Raw genomic sequence first — 13,219 nt, 5'->3', positions numbered from 1 at the left:
CCCCTCCTGTTTTTAAGAAAATGTTTCCCATATCTGATACCATACAGGACTCGTGACAGACTGTTCCTAAGGTGGAGGGAGCTATTTCTACTCTTGCTAAGCGTACAACTATACCTATAGAAGACAGTTGTGCTTTCATAGATCCTATGGATAAAAAATTAGAGGGTTTCCTAAATGAAATTTTTTTCATCAAGGTTTTCTTCTCCAACCTATTGCATGCATTGTTCCTGTAACTACTGCAGCTTCTTTCTGGTTTGAGGCTCTAGAAGAGGCTTTTCAGGTGGAGACTCCATTAGAGGATATTATGGATAGAATTAAGGCCCTTAAGTTGGCTAATTCTTTCATTACAGATGCCGCTTTCCAAATGGCTAAATTAGCGGCAAAGAATTCAGGTTTTGGCATTTTAGCACGCAGGGCGTTATGGCTTAAGTCCTGGTCTGCTGATGTGTCATCAAAATCTAAATTGTTGAACATCCCTTTCAAAGGAAAGACCCTATTCGGGCCTGCATTGAAAGAAATTATTTCAGACATCACTGGAGGGAAAGGCCATGCCCTCCCTCAGGATAAAACAAATAAGATGAGGACCAAACAAAATCATTTTCGTTCCTTTTAGAACTTCAAGGGTGGTCCCGCTTCAGCTTCCCCTGCAGCAAAGCAAGAGGGGAATTCTGTCCAATCCAAATCAGTCTGGAGACCTAACCAGGCTTGGAACAAAGGTAAACAGGCCAAGAAGCCTGCTGCTGCCTCTAAGACAGCATGAAAGGGTAGCCCCCGATCCGGGACCGGATCTAGTAGGGGGCAGACACTCTCTCTTTGCTCAGGCTTGGGCAAGAGATGTTCACGATTCCAGGGCTTTAGAAATTGTGTCCCAAGGATATCTTCTGGACTTCAAAGACTCCCCCCCCAAGGGGGAGATTTCACATTTCTCAATTGTCTGCAAACCAGACAAAGAGAGAGGCGTTCTTACACTGTGAAGAAGACATACATACCATGGGAGTGATCCGCCCAGTTCCAAGAGCGGAACAAGGGCTAGGTTTTTACTCCAACCTGTTTGTGGTTCCCAAAAAAGAGGGAACTTTCAGACCAATCTTGGATCTCAAAATTCTAAACAAATTCCTCAGAGTACCATCTTTCAGGATGGAGACTATTCTGACTATTCTTCCTCTGATCCAGGAGGGTCAATATATGACTACCGTGGATTTAAAGGATGCGTATCTACACATCCCTATTCACAGAGATCATCATCAATTCCTCAGATTAGCCTTCTGGACAGGCATTACCAGTTTGTGGCCCTTCCCTTCGGGTTGGCCATGGCTCCCAGATTTTTCACAAAGGTGCTAGGGTCTCTTTTGGCGGTTCTAAGAACGCGGGGTATAGCAGTGGCGCCTTATCTAGATGACATCTTAATTCAGGCGTCGACTTTCCAGCTAGCCAAGTCTCACACAGACATCGTGTTGGCTTTTCTGAGATCTCACGGGTGGAAGGTGAACATAAAAAAAGAGTTCTCTCGTCCCTCTCACAAGAGTTTCCTTCCTAGGGACTCTGATAGACTCGGTAGAAATGAAAATATTTCTGATTGAGGTCAGAAAATCAAAACTTTTAATCACTTGCCGAGCTCTTCATTCCATTCCTCGGCCATCAGTGGCTCAGGGTATGGAGGTAATCGGACTCATGGTAGCGGCAATGGACATAGTTCCTTATGCCCGCCTACACCTCAGACCACTGCAACTATGCATGCTCAAACAGTGGAATGGGGATTATGCAGATTTATCTCCTCAACTGCATCTGGACCAAGAGACCAGAGATTCTCTTCTCTGTTGGTTGTCTCAGGACCACCTGTCTCAGGGAATATGTTTCCGTAAGCCAGAGTGGCTCATAGTAACGACAGATGCCAGCCTGCTAGGCTGGGGTGCAGTCTGGAAATCCCTGAAAGCACAGGGCTTATGGTCTCGGGAGGAATCTCTCCTCCCGATAAACATTCTAGAACTGAGAGCGATATTCAATGCGCTTCAGGCGTGGCCTCAGCTAGCTGCGGCCAAATTCATCAGATTTCAGTCGGACAACATCACGACTGTAGCCTATATCAATCATCAAGGAGGAACACGGAGTTCTCTAGCGATGATGGAGGTAACCAAAATAGTCCGATGGGTGGAGGATCACTCTTGCCATTTCTCAGCATTCCATATCCCAGGGGTAGAGAACTGGAAGGCGGATTTCCTAAGTCGTCGGACTTTTCATCCGGGGGAGTGGGAGCTCCATCCGGAGGTATTTGCCCAGCTGACTCAGCTATGGGGCACACCAGAATTGGATCTGATGGCGTCCCGACAGAACGCCAAACTTCCTCGTTACGGGTCCAGGTCCCGGGATCCCCAGGCGGTACTGATAGATGCTCTAGCAGTGCCCTGGTCCTTCAATCTGGCTTATGCATTTCCACCGTTTCCTCTCCTCCCACGTCTGGTTGCCAGCATCAAGCAGGAGAGAACTTTGGTGATTCTGATAGCGCCTGCGTGGCCACGCAGGACTTGGTATGCAGACCTGGTGGACATGTCATCTGTTCCACCGTGGACTCTGCCAATGAGGCAGGACCTTCTAATCCAAGGTCCGTTCAAGCATCCAAATCTAATTTCTCTGCGTCTGACTGCTTGGAGATTGAACGCCTGATTCTATCAAAGAGTGGTTTCTCTGAGTCAGTCATTGATACCCTGATTCGGGCTAGAAAGCCTGTTACCAGGAAAATCTATCATAAGATTTGGCGCAAATATCTTTGTTGGTGTGAATCCAAGGGTTACTCATGGAGTAAGATTAGGATTCCTAGAATTTTGTCCTTTCTCCAAGAAGGATTGGAGAAAGGATTATCAGCTAGTTCCTTAAAGGGACAAATATCTGCTCTGTCTATTCTTTTACACAAACGTCTGGCAGATGTTCCAGATGTTCAAGCATTTAGTCAGGCCTTGGTCAGGATCAAGCCTGTATTTAAACCTGTTGCTCCGCCATGGAGCCTAAACTTGGTTCTTAAAGTTCTTCAAGGGGTTCAGTTTGAACCTATGCATCCCTTAGATATTAAGCTTCTATCTTGGAAAGTTTTGTTTTTAGTAGCTATCTCTTCGGCTCGAAGAGTTTCTGAGTTATCTACTTTACAGTGTGACTCACCTTATCTTGTTTTCCATGCAGATAAGGTCGTTTTACGTACCAAACCTGGATTCCTTCCTAAGGTTGTTTCTAATAGGAATATCAATCAGGAAATTGTTGTTCCTTCGCTGTGTCCTAATCCTTCTTCAATTCAATCTTGATGTGGTTCGTGCTTTAAAGTTCTACTTACAAACAACCAAAGATTTCCGTCAAACATCTTCATTGTTTGTTGTCTATTCTGGTAAGCGGAGAGGTCAAAAGGCTGCGGCTACCTCTCTTTCTTTTTGGCTGAAAAGCATCATCCGTATGGCTTATGAGACTGCTGGCCAGCAGCCTCCTGAAAGAATTACTACTCATTCTACTAGAGCAGTGGCTTCCACATGGGCTTTTAAAAATGAGGCTTCTGTTGAACAGATTTGTAAGGCGGCGACTTGGTCTTCACTTCATACTTTTTCCAAATTTTACAAATTCTATACTTTTGCTTCTTCAGAGGCTATTTTTGAGAGAAAGGTTCTACAAGCAGTGGTGCCTTCCGTTTAAGGTACCTGTCTTGTCCCTCCCTTCATCCGTGTCCTAAAGCTTTGGTATTGGTATCCCACAAGTATGGATGAATCAGTGGACTCGATACATCTTACAAGAGAAAACAGAATGTATGCTTACCTGATAAATTTCTCTCTCTTGTGATGTATCGAGTCCACGGCCCGCCCTGTCTATTTAAGACATGTAGTATATTTTTAATTTAAAAAACTTCAGTCACCACTGCACCCTATAGTTTCTCCTTTTTATTCCTAGCCTTCGGTCGAAAGACTGGGAGGTGGAGCTAATGGAGGAGCTATATAGACAGCTCTGCTGTGGGTGCTCTCTCTGCCACTTCCTGTTGGGAAGGAGAATATCCCACAAGTATGGATGAATCCGTGGACTCGATACATCACAAGAGAAAGAAATATATCAGGTAAGCATAAATTCTGTTTTTGTCTATATATTAACCTTGCTATTTTTGCAAGTTACTTGTATATTTACATTAGTTTGGCCCACGTAATATGATACACTATTCTGTTGTACATCCTTTGTGGGAGATGCAGTGCCTGTCTTTTATGAAACAAGTATTTTCTTGTTTCTTTCTCTCTGAAGTAATTTTTTATATATTATGTACAAGGGTCTGCACCACTAACTGTATTGGCAATCCAAAGGATGAATATTTACGACACAGTCTTACCCGTTGTAGCTCCTATAACTAGCAAATGCTTCCCACTTTGTTTCTTGCTTGAATATATATATACACTAGTCCTAAAGCCCATTCACACGGGCCATTTTTTTGCAGTACAGTGGTCCAACCCCTTGTGCTCTCTCCCTCCCCCTCTATTTTGCGCTCTCTCTCTCTCCCTCTCTTTTGCGCTCTCTCTCTCTCCCACTCTCTTTTGCGCTCTCTCCTTCTCCCCCTCTCTTTTGCGCTCTCTCCCCCCTCTCTTTTGCGCTCTCTCCCCCCTCTCTTTTGCGCTCTCTCTCTCCCCCTCTCTTTTGCGCTCTCTCTCTCCCCCTCTCTTTTGCGCTCTCTCCCCCTCTCTTTTGCGCTCTCTCCCCCCCCCTCTCTTTTGCGCTCTCTCCCCCTCTTTTGCGCTCTCTCCCACTCTCTTTTGCGCTCTCTCCCCCTCTCTTTTGCGCTCTCTCCCCCTCTCTTTTGCGCTCTCTCCCCCTCTCTTTTGCGCTCTCTCCCCCTCTCTTTTGCGCTCTCTCCCCCTCTCTTTTGCGCTCTCTCCCCCTCTCTTATGCGCTCTCTCCCCCCCTCTCTTTTGCGCTCTCTCTCCCCCCCTCTCTTTTGCGCTCTCTCTCCCCCCCTCTCTTTTGCGCTCTCTCTCCCCCCCTCTCTTTTGCGCTCTCTCTCCCCCCCCTCTCTTTTGCGCTCTCCCTCCCCCCCTCTCTTTTGCGCTCTCTCTCCCCCCTCTCTTTTGCGCTCTCTCTCCCCCCTCTCTTTTGCTCTCTCTCCCCCCTCTCTTTTGCTCTCTCTCCCCCTCTCTATCTCCCCCCCCTCTCTCTCCAACTTCCCCTGCTCTCTCTCTCTCCCCCCCCTCTCTCTCTCCCCCCCTCTCTCTCTCCCCCCTTTCTCTCTCCCTTCCCCTTTTCTTTTGCGCTCTCTCTTCCCCTCTCTTTTGCTCTCTCACTTTCCCCCTCTTATTTTCTCTCTCCCCCTCTATTTTGCTCTTTCCCCTCTCTTTTGCTATCTCTTATCCTATATTTAGCTCCTTCCCATCTCTTGTGTTCTCTCCCCCTCTTTCTATCTCTCTCCCCTCTCTATCTCGCGTGCGTGGCCGGCCCCGCCCATTCACTCTCAGCCACGCCCCCTTCACTCTCAGCCATGCCCCCTTCTGCCAGCACAGCAGATCAGGTAGGGACTCTAAGGCCAGGTGTGTTTGTCCTCGTGCTGTCTCTACTGTGCATAACAGCTTCGGACAAACACACTTGGCCCTTTTTATGGACAAACACACTTGGCCGTTTCATCAAGTAAAATATTCACTTTACTTGATGAAACGGCCAGGAGCTTGCGGCCGAGAAACGCGTCTAAAGCTCAAGCAATAAATCTTTTTAAGTCTTTTATACCATAGCCTGACTTCTCTCTGCTTTTTTATCCACATGCCAAGTTATTCTGTCACTGACAGATAAGTTTCACTGAGGACTGTCCATTTCAAACACCGGCTCTGGGTGTTTGTTTGTTTGTTTGTGCGCAGGGAAGGTTTGCCTGTCTTTTTCCACACAGCAGGGCTCCAAAGGATTCTGCCTCAGATTGCGGAGGAGAGCCCACAGCTGCATCGTTGAAAATCTGGATATCAACCGTACAACGTACTGACTGCTAAATAAACGTCAGCCTGCTCATTTGCACCTCTTTGTATAAGGGTGCCAATGCTCTTGTGAGTATATCTACATTAGATGTTCTCTGTCGTGATTACACACCTTTTTTGAAACCTATTTGCACTATGAGGCGCTGTCTTTTTTTTGTTCTACTTTCTTTCATGTAATTAGCAAGAGTCCATGAGCTAGTGACGTATGGGATATACATTCCTACCAGGAGGGGCAAAGTTTCCCAAACCTCAAAATGCCTATAAATACACCCCTCACCACACCCACAATTCAGTTTTACAAACTTTGCCTCCTATGGAGGTGGTGAAGTAAGTTTGTGCTAGATTCTACGTTGATATGCGCTCCGCAGCAAGTTGGAGCCCGGTTTTCCTCTCAGCGTGCAGTGAATGTCAGAGGGATGCGAGGAGAGTATTGCCTATTTGAATGCAGTGATCTCCTTCTACGGGGTCTATTTCATAGGTTCTCTGTTATCGGTCGTAGAGATTCATCTCTTACCTCCCTTTTCAGATCGACGATATACTCTTATTTATATACCATTACCTCTGCTGATTTTCGTTTCAGTACTGGTTTGGCTTTCTACAAACATGTAGATGAGTGTCCTGGGGTAAGTAAATCTTATTTTCTGTGACACTCTAAGTTATGGTTGGGCACTTTATTTATAAAGTTCTAAATATATGTATTCAAACATTTATTTGCCTTGACTCAGAATGTTCAACATTCCTTATTTTCAGACAGTCAGTTTCATATTTGGGATAATGCGTTTGAATCAATCATTTTTTCTTACCTTAAAAATTTGACTTTTTTTCCCTGTGGGCTGTTAGGCTCGCGGGGGCTGAAAATGCTTCATTTTATTGCGTCATTCTTGGCGCGGACTTTTTTGGCGCAAAAAATCTTTTCTGTTTCCGGCGTCATACGTGTCGCCGGAAGTTGCGTCATTTTTTGACGTTCTTTTGCGCCAAAAATGTCGGCGTTCCGGATGTGGCGTCATTTTTGGCGCCAAAAAGCATTTAGGCGCCAAACAATGTGGGCGTATTATTTGGCGCCAAAAAATATGGGCGTCGCTTTTGTCTCCACATTATTTCAGTCTCATTTTTTCTTTGCTTCTGGTTACTAGAAGCTTGTTTATTGGCATTTTTCCCATTCCTGAAACTGTCATTTAAGGAATTTGATCAATTTTGCTTTATATGTTGTTTTTTCTCTTACATATTGCAAGATGTCTCACGTTGCATACTTCAGGAAAATCGCTGTCTAGTGCTGGAACTACCAAAGCTAAGTGTATCTGCTGTAAACTTTTGGTAGCTATTCCTCCGGCTGTTGTTTGTATTAATTGTCATGACAAACTTGTTAAAGCAGATAATATTTCCTTTAGTAATGTACCATTGCCTGTTGCAGTTCCCTCAACATCTAAGGTGCAGAATGTTCCTGATAACATAAGAGATTTTGTTTCTGAATCCATCAAGAAGGCTATGTCTGTTATTTCTCCTTCTAGTAAACATAAAAAATCTTTTAAAACTTCTCTCTCTACAGATGAATTTTTAAATGAACATCATCATTCTGATTCTGATGACTCTTCTGGTTCAGAGGATTCTGTCTCAGAGATTGATGCTGATAAATCTTCATATTTATTTAAAATGGAATTTATTCGTTCTTTACTTAAAGAAGTACTAATTGCTTTAGAAATAGAGGATTCTGGTCCTGTTGATACTAATTCTAAACGTTTAGATAAGGTCTTTAAATCTCCTGTGGTTATTCCAGAAGTTTTTCCTGTTCCTAATGCTATTTCTGAAGTAATTTCCAGAGAATGGGATAAATTGGGTAATTCATTTACTCCTTCTAAATGTTTTAAGCAATTATATCCTGTGCCGTCTGACAGATTAGAATTTTGGGACAAAATCCCTAAAGTTGATGGGGCTATTTCTACCCTTGCTAAACGTACTACTATTCCTACGTCAGATGGTACTTCGTTTAAAGATCCTTTAGATAGGGAAATTGAATCCTTTCTAAGAAAAGCTTATCTGTGTTCAGGTAATCTTCTTAGACCTGCTATATCTTTGGCTGATGTTGCTGCAGCTTCAACTTTTTGGTTGGAGACTTTAGCACAACAAGTAACAGATCATGATTCTCATAATATTATTATTCTTCTTCAGCATGCTAATAATTTTATCTGTGATGCCCTTTTTGATATTATCAGAGTTGATGTCAGGTTTATGTCTCTAGCTATTTTAGCTAGAAGAGCTTTATGGCTTAAAACTTGGAATGCTGATATGGCTTCTAAATCAACTCTACTTTCCATTTCTTTCCAGGGTAACAAATTATTTGGTTCTCAGTTGGATTCCATTATCTCAACTGTTACTGGTGGGAAAGGAACTTTTTTACCACAGGATAAAAAATCTAAGGGTAAAAACAGGGCTAATAATCGTTTTCGTTCCTTTCGTTTCAACAAAGAACAAAAGCCTGATCCTTCATCCTCAGGAGCAGTTTCAATTTGGAAACCATCTCCAGTCTGGAATAAATCCAAGCCTTCTAGAAAGGCAAAGCCTGCTTCTAAGTCCACATGAAGGTGCGGCCCTCATTCCAGCTCAGCTGGTAGGGGCAGGTTACGTTTTTTCAAAGAAATTTGGATCAATTCTGTTCACAATCTTTGGATTCAGAACATTGTTTCAGAAGGGTACAGAATTGGTTTCAAGATGAGACCTCCTGCAAAGAGATTTTTTCTTTCCCGTGTCCCAGTAAATCCAGTGAAAGCTCAAGCATTTCTGAATTGTGTTTCAGATCTAGAGTTGGCTGGAGTAATTATGCCAGTTCCAGTTCTGGAACAGGGGATGGGGTTTTATTCAAATCTCTTCATTGTACCAAAGAAGGAGAATTCCTTCAGACCAGTTCTGGATCTAAAAATATTGAATCGTTATGTAAGGATACCAACGTTCAAAATGGTAACTGTAAGGACTATCTTGCCTTTTGTTCAGCAAGGGCATTATATGTCCACAATAGATTTACAGGATGCTTATCTGCATATTCCGATTCATCCAGATCATTATCAGTTCCTGAGATTCTCTTTTCTGGACAAGCATTACCAGTTTGTGGCTCTGCCGTTTGGCCTAGCTACAGCTCCAAGAATTTTTACAAAGGTTCTCGGTGCCCTTCTGTCTGTAATCAGAGAACAGGGTATTGTGGTATTTCCTTATTTGGACGATATCTTGGTACTTGCTCAGTCTTTACATTTAGCAGAATCTCATACGAATCGACTTGTGTTGTTTCTTCAAGATCATGGTTGGAGGATCAATTTACCAAAAAGTTCATTGATTCCTCAGACAAGGGTAACTTTTCTGGGTTTCCAGATAGATTCAGTGTCCATGACTCTGTCTTTAACAGACAAGAGACGTCTAAAATTGATTTCAGCTTGTCGAAACCTTCAGTCACAATCATTCCCTTCGGTAGCCTTATGCATGGAAATTCTAGGTCTTATGACTGCTGCATCGGACGCGATCCCCTTTGCTCGTTTTCACATGCGACCTCTTCAGCTCTGTATGCTGAATCAATGGTGCAGGGATTACACAAAGATATCTCAATATCTTTAAAACCGATTGTACGACACTCTCTAACGTGGTGGACAGATCACCATCGTTTAATTCAGGGGGCTTCTTTTGTGCTTCCGACCTGGACTGTAATTTCAACAGATGCAAGTCTCACAGGTTGGGGAGCTGTGTGGGGATCTCTGACGGCACAAGGAGTTTGGGAATCTCAGGAGGTGAGATTACCGATCAATATTTTGGAACTCCGTGCAATTTTCAGAGCTCTTCAGTCTTGGCCTCTTCTGAAGAGAGAATCGTTCATTTGTTTTCAGACAGACAATGTCACAACTGTGGCATACATCAATCATCAAGGAGGGACTCACAGTCCTCTGGCTATGAAAGAAGTATCTCGAATTCTGGTTTGGGCGGAATCCAGCTCCTGTCTAATCTCTGCGGTTCATATCCCAGGTATAGACAATTGGGAAGCGGATTATCTCAGTCGCCAAACGTTGCATCCGGGCGAATGGTCTCTTCACCCAGAGGTATTTCTTCAGATTGTTCAAATGTGGGAACTCCCAGAAATAGATCTGATGGCGTCTCATCTAAACAAGAAACTTCCCAGGTATCTGTCCAGATCCCGGGATCCTCAGGCGGAAGCAGTGGATGCATTATCACTTCCTTGGAAGTATCATCCTGCTTATATCTTTCCGCCTCTAGTTCTTCTTCCAAGAGTAATCTCCAAGATTCTGAAGGAATGCTCGTTTGTTCTGCTGGTAGCTCCGGCATGGCCTCACAGGTTTTGGTATGCGGATCTTGTCCGGATGGCCTCTTGCCAGCCGTGGACTCTTCCGCTACGACCAGACCTTCTGTCGCAAGGTCCTTTTTTCCATCAGGATCTCAAATCCTTAAATTTAAAGGTATGGAGATTGAACGCTTGATTCTTAGTCAAAGAGGTTTCTCTGACTCTGTGATTAATACTATGTTACAGGCTCGTAAATCTGTATCCAGAGAGATATATTATAGAGTCTGGAAGACTTATATTTCTTGGTGTCTTTCTCATCATTTTTCTTGGCATTCTTTTAGAATTCCGAGAATTTTACAGTTTCTTCAGGATGGTTTAGATAAAGGTTTGTCCGCAAGTTCCTTGAAAGGACAAATCTCTGCTCTTTCTGTTCTTTTTCACAGAAAGATTGCTAATCTTCCTGATATTCATTGTTTTGTACAAGCTTTGGTTCGTATAAAACCTGTCATTAAGTCAATTTCTCCTCCTTGGAGTTTGAATTTGGTTCTAGGGGCTCTTCAAGCTCCTCCGTTTGAACCTATGCATTCATTGGACATTAAATTACTTTCTTGGAAAGTTTTGTTCCTTTTGGCAATCTCATCTGCCAGAAGAGTTTCTGAATTATCTGCTCTTTCTTGTGAGTCTCCTTTTCTGATTTTTCATCAGGATAAGGCAGTGTTGCGAACTTCTTTTGAATTTTTACCTAAAGTTGTGAATTCCAACAACATTAGTAGAGAAATTGTGGTTCCTTCATTATGTCCTAATCCTAAGAATTCTAAGGAGAAATCGTTACATTCTTTGGATGTTGTTAGAGCTTTGAAATATTATGTTGAAGCTACTAAGTCTTTCCGAAAGACTTCTAGTTTATTTGTTATCTTTTCCGGTTCTAGAAAAGGCCAGAAAGCTTCTGCCATTTCTTTAGCATCTTGGTTGAAATCTTTAATTCATCTTGCCTATGTTGAGTCGGGTAAAACTCCGCCTCAAAGGATTACAGCTCATTCTACTAGGTCAGTCTCTACTTCCTGGGCGTTTAGGAATGAAGCTTCAATTGATCAGATTTGCAAAGCAGCAACTTGGTCCTCTTTGCATACTTTTACTAAATTCTACCATTTTGATGTATTTTCTTCTTCTGAAGCAGTTTTTGGTAGAAAAGTACTTCAGGCAGCGGTTTCAGTTTGAATCTTCTGCTTATGTTTTTCATTAAACTTTATTTTGGGTGTGGATTATTTTCAGCAGGAATTGGCTGTCTTTATTTTATCCCTCCCTCTCTAGTGACTCTTGCGTGGAAAGATCCACATCTTGGGTAATCATTATCCCATACATCACTAGCTCATGGACTCTTGCTAATTACATGAAAGAAAACATAATTTATGTAAGAACTTACCTGATAAATTCATTTCTTTCATATTAGCAAGAGTCCATGAGGCCCACCCTTTTTTGTGGTGGTTATGATTTTTGTATAAAGCACAATTATTCCAATTCCTTATTTTATATGCTTTCGCACTTTTTTATCACCCCACTTCTTGGCTATTCGTTAAACTGAATTGTGGGTGTGGTGAGGGGTGTATTTATAGGCATTTTGAGGTTTGGGAAACTTTGCCCCTCCTGGTAGGAATGTATATCCCATACGTCACTAGCTCATGGACTCTTGCTAATATGAAAGAAATTAATTTATCAGGTAAGTTCTTACATAAATTATGTTTTTAGATATGTTTTGATCAGACATCTTCAAGATTAGCTGCCTGTTGCACTTTGAACACTCTCATTGTGGCAGGAACCTTCATCTTATTTTCAGAGACTTTGACGGCTCAAGTTATTTTCTCACAGCACCCATTTGGGACTTCTTTTCACGATAAGCACTTTCTTACCAATTGTTTTTTACTCTGTTATTTTGTTGCTTTATTGTGTGTGTGTATTGCCAATGATACTTTTATGATATTTTATTGCTACGCAAGCATTGATATTCCATATATTTGCCACATTTTTTGGTTTAGCTAAAGAACACCATTCACAGTCACATTTCACACGTTTTACAGCACACTCTATACTAACAGTAACTGATATCACTTCAATTACATTCTTCTCACATTTTGTTTCGTTTCATTCCATATTATTTTACTCGCCTACACTTTTTCACTCTTTACAACACAGAGTCAAGACCAAGTTTTTCACCTAGGTTTAAATTTTCATTGGAATTTTTTGGCGCACTCTATCACCATTTTTATGGTTTGTTCTCTATTTATATATGTATTTACAGTCATATATACACATATAAACACACAAATACATATACTGTATACACATATAAAAACATTAATATATATGTACACACACATAAACGCGTTCTCTGGTGGGGGGGGGGGGTTTCCACTTTTTTTCCTACATTGATCTTTATGAGGGAATACATGCACGCGCATTCAAAAACTTAAGTTAGGTTTTTCCATGCTAAAAGCTTAACGCTATTGGTGTTGTTGCTTATGCAAAAATAGAAATACTGCACCACTTGTAATCTAAGCACGTTATGAATATTTTACATTCCTATGTTCTTCACATAAAAAAAATGTATTATTAAATATACCTATATATGTGATAATGTTAATGTAAAATACATATCTATACCTATATTTATATAGGAATAGATATACAAGTATAGGTATTTATATAGATATGTATTTAAGAATAAAAATTACATTATTCTGTATGTGAAGAACATTGGAATGTGAAATATGTACAGTAAAACACATTAATACATATGTACACACACGCAAAACCTGATATTGCAAACGTTAGCATGCCACTTGTAATTTAGCCCATACTGTACATATATTAAATGGTTTCTTTTGAGTGGAGAACAATGCTAGTTCAGACCAAAGCCAAAACAAGTTTTTCTAGCATGCGGTATAGAAATCTATGGAGAAAGGGAATTGGCAGGCTGCGCTATCTG

At 41.9% G+C, this 13,219-nt stretch overlaps 1 protein-coding gene across 1 annotated transcript in view; it reads right to left on the bottom strand.

Moving 5' to 3' along the window:
- Positions 1–13,219, bottom strand: part of LOC128638440 (cytochrome P450 3A29) — an 89,318-nt gene that overhangs the window by 38,084 nt on the left and 38,015 nt on the right. The gene's annotated exons all lie outside the window — the stretch shown is intronic.

This window comes from Bombina bombina, chromosome 8 (assembly GCF_027579735.1).
Source record: "Bombina bombina isolate aBomBom1 chromosome 8, aBomBom1.pri, whole genome shotgun sequence".
NCBI classification, from domain to species: domain Eukaryota; kingdom Metazoa; phylum Chordata; class Amphibia; order Anura; family Bombinatoridae; genus Bombina; species Bombina bombina.
Note: the sequence above shows the minus strand (reverse complement) of the source record. Positions and strands in the feature narration are given on the sequence as shown.